Genomic DNA, 8799 nt, shown 5'->3' on the forward strand with positions numbered 1-8799 from the left:
ATACATGTAAACATTCTCTTTGAAATTATTTATGCTATTGCTTACCTAATCATTTTGTCATTTATATAATTAAAAATTAACCTCGAGGGGGTTGTGATTGTGTTGGGGAGTGGCTTCCTGGGTGGATGGCAAAGTTCTATTTCTTGGCCTAAGTGGTAATTATAAGGGTGTGTCTGTCTTGAAATTACTCATTGAGCTATATATTTCGTGTGGATTTTACTGCCTGTGTTTTATTACACAATACAAAAACTTTTAATAAAAAATTTACTCCACCCAGTAACTATATGAACTACTACAAAGGTGAAATCATAGAGGACTGACTTAGGGAGGTTATATTATATTTTTTAAACACATTAAATAGAATTAACATGTAAGTAAATGAGTGATCTTGAGCCCTATCCTTTTATTGGGTTCTTCTACCAACATACCAAACTGCTATCTGAGTTTTCTATTTTCACGTGAAAATTTTTAGATGCTGTAAATATAAAGTGGAATTGATATCACCTCAGACAGAAACAGAGCTTACATGGCAATACACGTAATCAACATGGTTAATTCAAAAAGATGAATCTGACCATAACATGGCCTCATGATTTCAGTCCCAGTAAGCGTGGGACTTATTTATTCCTGCTAAGGAATAAAAAAGTACAGACAGTTAAAAAGAGATCACTGGGTGACAAGTTGAATAGGAATCCACTTTTGTGTGGTTGTTGAAAGAACAAAAAGATGCCTTAGCTATAATACGTAGGTATTGAACAAGTTACTATTACCTCCAGTGAAAAACGCAAAAATTGCAATTATGCTATTGCTATGTAGAAAACATATGGATAGGTACCTTCGGGCTATTTTGGTTATAAAGAAGAGGAACTTACTCAAACTTTCTCTTGGTCAGGTCACCTGGGAAGCTCAGTCAGCTGGGTGTCTGACTCTTGGCTTCGGCCCAGTTCATCATCTCAGATGGTAGTGAGGTCGAACCTTGTACCAGGCTCCATGCACAGCATGGAGTCTGCTTGAGCTTCTCTTCCTCTCCCCCAACCTCTTCCTCCATGCATGCACTAGCTCTCACTCTCATTTGTTGTCTCTCTCAAATAAATAAATAAATAAAACCATTTTTAATAAAAGCTTTCTCTTGGTAAAGGAATGTACAGGTATCTTATGACATCCAAAACTGCATGAGGAATTTTCAGAAGCAGGAAACTTGTCAAGAACCAATGAAAGCCTGGTCTCTCTCTTTTGCCCCCATGGACTCTTGCTCTCTTCTCTCTGCAGATCATCTCCCACTCCTTGATGATCTACATTCATGCCCCTGAATGACTGCTGTATGTTTCCAGATCTCCTGTGGTGGCATCTGATACTAAAGGACTCATTGTGTCTGAGCCCCAGTTCCAAATAACTGTGGGCAGAAGAGACTGTGGGAGGCATTGTGGAAGTGAGAGGCAATGACTTTACTAGAACTCAGCACAATGACATGACCACTAACATGGGTCACTCCTGCTTTCCACCAGCACTGAACTACCATGACTCAGTCTGCTAAGGATTCAAGGATGAATAATGCCCAGTTCCTGTCCTGGAAGAGATCAGACTTCAGAAAACAAGACGGAATGTCTAAAGAAATTATTTAAAAGTGGGTTTCTTTTCATTCTTTAAAAGATGAAAGAAGTATGAAAAAAGTCTTTCAGGCTCCGAGGGGAGGTGATGACTAATTTCACAGAGGAAATTATAGTAGAACAATCTTGTAGAATAAGTATTAAAACTTGCAAAGTATAAGCAAGCAAAAAATACATTCATTAACTTCCATCAAAATTGAGTATTTCTCCTCAACCAAAGACATTATGGCTCAAGTCTTGACAGCTCCAAGAGAAGACTTTTGCAATATTTAAAACTGACAAGGATCTAAGGCAAATTAGTATGAAAAAATGATGGGGAAACATTGTGAATGAGCAGTCACTAGGGGAGAAAACCAAAGGCACCAAATATCATTCATCCACAATCATCTTGCACCAGTTAGACCAGCAAAATCAGCAAGCTGGACAGTGTGCCAAGAGTGGGCAAGGGCTGTGGGACTATAGACTCCAGGACAGAGACATTCATATTTCATCCACCCTGGAGAACACTCTCCCTGAGCTTATCAAAACCTGCATTAATACTCTGCATCCGGCCCAGGAGTAGGGGCACAAAGTAGAGAGACCAGCTTGGAAGGGTTTTCTGTGCCATGAGTTTGGTTTTAATTCTAAAGATAATGGAGGATCCAGAGAAGATTCAAAGAAGGTCAGTGACATGGCCAGGACAAAACCGATAGCAGCATGGAGTTAAAAACAGAGTTTGGGGGGGAGGGACACCTTAGCAAATGAACTAAGGGGCATGTATATACAAAATGACATAGAGTGAGTCAAGCAGAATCCAAAATATAAGCAACTGCTGTATAAAAATGACAGAGTACCTTTAACAAAGATCAGAGATGAATCTGGAATTAAACATATTCTATTTAAACTTCATAGTCTTTTTTTCCCATGCACCAGCTTCTATATGATTATTTTATTATGATTTTATTACAGAATATTGTTCAGAACTCCACAGAGTCCAAATATCAAAAGCATTAGTAAAAAAAAAGATGGGTGCCTGGGTGGCTCAGTCAGTAGAGCATGCTACTCTTGATCTTGGGGTTGTAAGTTCAAGCCCCACATGGGGTGGGGTAGAGATGACCTAAAGATAAAATCTTAAAAAAAAAAAAAAAGTACATTGAAATTGAAGAATAGAGTCATTATCCTTTGATCCTGTTTTGAAGGTAAAGTCTTGGCAGCATTTCGTGATTCAAACAGTTCTCTTTTGTAGGACTGTTATGAAAATTTAGAGCCTAATTATACACAAGCTACTCTTCAAAGAATGCAACTACTTTGAGTTTATGGGATTATGGATGATTTTTCAAAACTTGTTTTATGTATTTTGTGGTTTCTACAATGAGGTTGTACCCCCACAACTCACCATTTTTCCAACTACATTCTGAGTTTCAATTTTGATGAATTTAGGATTTGTTTTGGGTAGAAAGCAACAGAATTATAAACCTTAAAGCTGAAACTGGTTTCTGCTGTGGAACTAATTGGTTGGTCCAGCTGGTAGATGGCGTCCCACTGCCCCAGCGGGCAGGGGAGGGGAGTGGGGCGGGGGGGTACGGGCAGAGTGGCCTGGCCGTGAGAAGTAGGACTGTCAGGCCAGATACTGGTGCTTCTTTGCAGTGACGGAACCTATGGAAAGCTTGTCATCTTAAAGGCATGAAGCTTACCAGTCCAAGGAAGTGGATGGCCCATCAGTGCTTGTTAGCTTCTCTTTCGTATGTGCAGAGATTTAATTACCTCTATTCTTAGAAACTGTTCATTTTGGCTTCTGTAACCTGAATATTAATTAGCACCCTTTTTTCTTTCCTGTATATCTACCCATCTCGGGGCCATGCCAGTGCTGAGAATACACAGAGTCCTTTTTCTTGTTTGCTCCTAGTTTTCTAACGTTGCTTTCTCCCTCTGCCTCTCCCCCTGCTCTTTCTCAGCCCTCCGTCTGTTGTGTCTCCTTTTGTACCCCATGTTCTAAGGCTTACTGGCTTGTTTTCTTATTAATCCACTAGGAGACGGCATTGCAGCCCAGACACCATGTAGACAAACAGACTCTCCGGGTGGAATGTCCGGGTGGTCTTCTCCAACAAGACTTCCCAGAGATTAGGTTGGAGGATTTATGCTCATTTGGCAAGGATGTATTCTAAAGCTGAAGAACCATGTAAACATTATATTACTTGCTAGAATGCTTTCTTTTTAAAGATACTGAAGATGCAGTCTAGCTCTTCATTTTATTGAAAATATCATCCAATGATATGAAATGGTATTCAGTTGTGCCAGGGATTATGGTAGGTGCCAAGTTCCGTTTAGGCTACTGGTTTCAACTCAAGTGCCTTTAAAGAAGTGCTTCATACTTTGTGGCGATTATGACACAATTTAATATATTAAAGTAATAAATGAATAATAAATAATTAATACAGCCACGCTTTACTTAATGCAATAGGTGAGCTCCAGAAGAGTAGTATGTAAATAAAATTATGAATAGAAAAAAATAGCATTTTATCAAGTGAGTAAGCTATGTGAATAAATTCTATTGTTAATTGTTAATTGCTTACTAATTAAAGAATCCTCTTGTAAATAAGGTGGCAGCATTATGAAGTGTGAGTTGTATTATATTGTTGTATTATATCAAGTTGTATTATATCAAGACAGCTGCAGTTTTCATCTGCAAAACAGGATTTATTTCACAATGTTATTGCCCTTTGCAAATTATAGAGTACTATACAGGTGTGAACTGTTTCTGGGATTACCTGTAGTCTTTTTTCTTTCTTAAAGAGAGAGAGAGAGAGCAAGGGGTGGGGGTGGAGGGACAGGAGAAGGAGCAGAGGGAGAGAGAAACCCAAGCAGACTCTGAGCTGAGCTCAGGGTCCAAGAAAGGGCTCCATCTCACGACCCTGAGATCAGGACCTGAGCCAAAACCAAGAGTCCAAAATGTAATGCTTGACAAACCACACCAGCCAGGGACCCCTACCTGCAAAGCCTTTTAATATGTCTGCTCTTATATGATCCTCTGCAATCCGTGGCTGAGATAGAGCCGATTTTATGATACTTTTCTTTTCCTTTTTAAGAAGACTCTACTCACAAGGCTCAAATTCACCATCTCAAGATCAAGAGTCACACGCTCTACTGACGGAACCAGCCGGGAGCCCCAGTACTTTTCTATATAGATGCGGAAACTCAGGGTCAGATAAGTCTAGTACTGAGCCAAATGTGGCAGAGGCAAAATTAAATCTAAATTCTCTAACTCCTAAATTGGTACATTTTCTACTAGACCTCAGACTTTGGGAGTGGGGAAGGGGAGGGGGAGGAAAGAGGAGATGAATACTTAAACATTAATATGCTTTTTCTCATGACAGCAGAAAGCGAAAGAAGTGGGGCAACAGCTTTGGTTAAACCTCTGGGGGTGTCTCTTATCAGCTGCATGAGCTTGGATAGAATAGTTAACTGCATTCAGTCCCCATTTAGTCAACTATAAAATAAAGATAATAATATCTAATTTGTAGGGTGGCTAGGATTAAATAAAATGATATGTGACTTATACATGGTACGTAATGAGCATTCATAAAAGAAAATATGAGTTCCAATTCAGGTCTACATATGTGTGTGAGAGAAGAAATCAAATACGTCTAATGTGGTTTGGGGAGAGCGGATAATTTTGCCTGCCTTGATCCTCGGGGAGTCGTGTTGGGGACAGGCAGAAGAAAAACATTCTCTTTCATCTTCCATGAATTTCCTCAACTCCTGTCATTCTAGCCATCAGAATTGCCTGCAATTCAGAACATTCTTCCCATTTCTTCCTGAGAAGAAATAATGAAGTTATACCTTGATTACTAAAGGAAATTGAAGATTTTCCGTCTCAGTTGGCAGACTGAGTACATAAATGTATACACTCTGCATTAAAATGCTAATAAGTAATATTTTTGAAAATCCCAACAATAAAGAAAATAGGAGAGTGTGCCATTGACAAACAGTGGAATTTGGGACGCCTGCATAGTTGGTTAAGCAGCGGCCTTTGGCTCAGGTCGTCATGCTGGAGTCCTGGGATGGAGTCCTGCATCAGGGTCCTTGCTCAGTGAGGAGCTTGCTTCTGCCTTCGCCTGCACTGCCTGCCGCTCCCCCTGCTTGTGCTCTCCCTTATTCTCTCTGTGACAAATAAATAAATGAAATCTTTAAAAAAACAAACAATGGAGTTCAACAAATTTCTTCAAAACAAAAAGCGAACAGAATTGGCTCACGATGAAATAGGCCTAGGAAACCCAGATTATCAAGACGGACTGTACTGCAAGCATTGAAAGTGGGTGGGAACAACACAATAGTGCCTGGAAAGACTTGGGACTCCTGTGGCAGGCATGAAGTGGAGCTGAACACAGGGGATCTGCTGAAGATTAAAGATTAAAATACATTAAAATCAATCATTCCCCATCTGCCTCCTCCATTTTCCTATGTATCTTGTACCCAGCTGCTTAGCCCCCAAATAAAGAAAAAAAAAACTTTTCTGAAAACATCAAAAGAGCTCTCCAGGAAGAACTACAGTAGTTAGAACAGTATTGGTGATCCAGGCAAAACGTACCTCCTTCAGCATTCCATGGAATGGTGCCTCCTCCCAGCCTACTGCCTGGTAGAAAGCAACATGGGTTCAGATGAAAACCCCACTACTCGATCCTGTACTCCCAGTCAGATTTGGAATTTTCAAGTATAAACAGATACCCACAGTTCATCAGATGTTTGAATCAAGCCTGCAAACTGGAAGGGAAGGAACACGTAAACAAAGAGAAAAACTGCCCCCAGAAGAGACAGAACTAATTCATGAAACTGAAAATAGCATTTTAAGTAATATAATTAGTACCACCACAGAGATACATGTAATATGTCCATGAAAGAAGGATAGAATGCCATGAAAAAGAAACAGTAAGAAAATTAGAAAGAGTTCTTACAAATAAACTAAAAAGAAAAATATTGCTGAAATTACAAATTCAGTAGAAGGGTAGGAAGATAAAGTCAAAGAAATCTCTCAGAAAGTAAACAAAGGACACACATACAGAAAACTGAACCAAAAAACAAGAGACAGGGAGGCTTAATCTAGGAGGTCTAACATACAACTTAAAAAAATCCCAAAAGAGGGCACCTGGGTGGCCAGTTGGTTAAGCAACTGTCTTCAGCTCAGATCATGATCCTGGAGCCCCTGGATCGAGTCCCACATCAGGCTCTCTGATTGGCGGGGAGTCTGCTTCTCCCTCTGATCTTTCCCTTCTCATGCTCTCTCTCTCTCATTCTCTCTCTTTCTCAAATAAATCAATAAAATCTTTTTTAAAAATCCCAGAACCTAAAAACCCCCCAAAAACAGAAAGGATGAGTTTATCCAAAAAATAACATAAGTTCTAGAAGTTGTAGCAAAAGAGACTGCAAAGATATCCAGAAAGATAAGTGAAATAAGAGCCACACCAGAAATTTCACTGTGAAATATGAGAACCCTAGAGATTTAAAAAAAAAAAAAAAAAAAAAGTTCTAAAAGCCTCAAGAGAGCAAAACAGAAAGGGACAAGTCTATAAAACACTTATTCCACCAGAATGATGACAGAGTAAAGATAGGCAAGTCCCCGCAAAATTTACTTCATATGCACCCTTTTACTAGAAACCCTGGGGAAATTTTCCTGGTAACTGAGGAGTAAGATCTAGCACACAGTGGGTATGAGCCATGAAGCCTCGTGCCATGATGACGTCATGCAAAGTGGCACTTCCAGAACATGGCCTGGTCCAGACCAGGGCATGGGGATCCTGGAAAGGAGGTCCCTGGGAGAAAAAAATGGTATGACCTTTTACTGGGGTCAGACAGAATGACTGTGCACTCAGAAAAATTAAACGAAGATATAATAAAGGTGTTGGATCCAAAAAGGCAAACAAAAATCAATAAAAGAAAACCACAGTCTAAATAAGAAAAAAACTGGAATTTCAAAAAGAACAATGGAATAGTTTCCAAGCAATGGATACTATGAATAAGAACCTGGACGAGAGTAAGGAGAAGGTGGAGAAGACATATGTTAATCCTTAAGGTCTTTCTTTCAACAACAATGAAAGGGTCATTAGAAACTCAAGAGACAAAGTATAAGAAAGACATTTTCCAAATACAAGGCAAACTAAAATGTGACATGATTGAAATTTATGTTAAGACCATTCTCATTTGGGTGCTCACAAGTGCTGGTGAGAAAGCTCTGTGTTCGTAGACATTATTTGACTGCTGAGGGAACAGCAGCATTTACAGTCACAATAATATATATGTCGTTAATTATTTTTAATATTTAGAATCAACTTGTAGACAAATAGCGGGAAAGTTCATTATGGTTGCAATGCAAACTATCAATGCAACCAACTTCGATATTTTAAGACAAATACAAAATTTCAGCTGACAAAGGTCAAGACTGAGAGAAAGAGCTGGGGGGCTAATATTCATAACATGAATTGGGGGTGGGGGGCCAGTCCATTGTATGGAGCAAGAAATGGAAGTTTAAGTGTGCTGTGAGAGTTGCAACGGTGCTAGGGAACTAGATCTGTAAGAGTCATCGCAAGAAGTAAGTAGATAATGTTTAAGTTGGTAAATCGATACTGGAGGTAAGACACCCTACAGAATGGGAGGAGATATTTGCACATATATATCCCATAAAGGGTTAGTACCCAAAATATATAAAGAACTTACACAACTCAATACCAAGAAAATAATCTGATTTAAAATGAACAGAAGGGGTGCCTGGGTGGCTCAGTGGGTTAAGCCTCTGCCTTCGGCTCAGGTCATGGTCCCAGGGTCCTGGGATTGAGCCCCGCATCGGGCTCTCTGCTCGGCAGGGAGCCTGCTTCCTCCTCTCTGTCCGCCTGCCTCTCTGCCTACTTGTGATCTCTGTCTGTCTGATAAATAAATAAAAACTTTAAAAAATTAAAAAAAAATAAAATTTAAAATGAACAGAAGACATGAACAGACATTTCCTCAAAGAAAACAGAAGAGACACATGAAAAGATGCTCATCATCACTCATCATCAGGGAGATGCAAATCAAAACCACAATGAGATATCACCTCACACCTGTCAGAATGGCTAGACTCAAAACCACAAGAAACAACAAGTGTTGGTGAGGAGGTGGAGAAAAAGGAACCCTCGTGCACTGTTGGTGGGAATGCAGACTTGTGTGGCCACTGTGGAAGACTGCA

This window comes from Martes martes (assembly GCF_963455335.1).
Source record: "Martes martes genome assembly, chromosome: 2".
NCBI classification, from domain to species: domain Eukaryota; kingdom Metazoa; phylum Chordata; class Mammalia; order Carnivora; family Mustelidae; genus Martes; species Martes martes.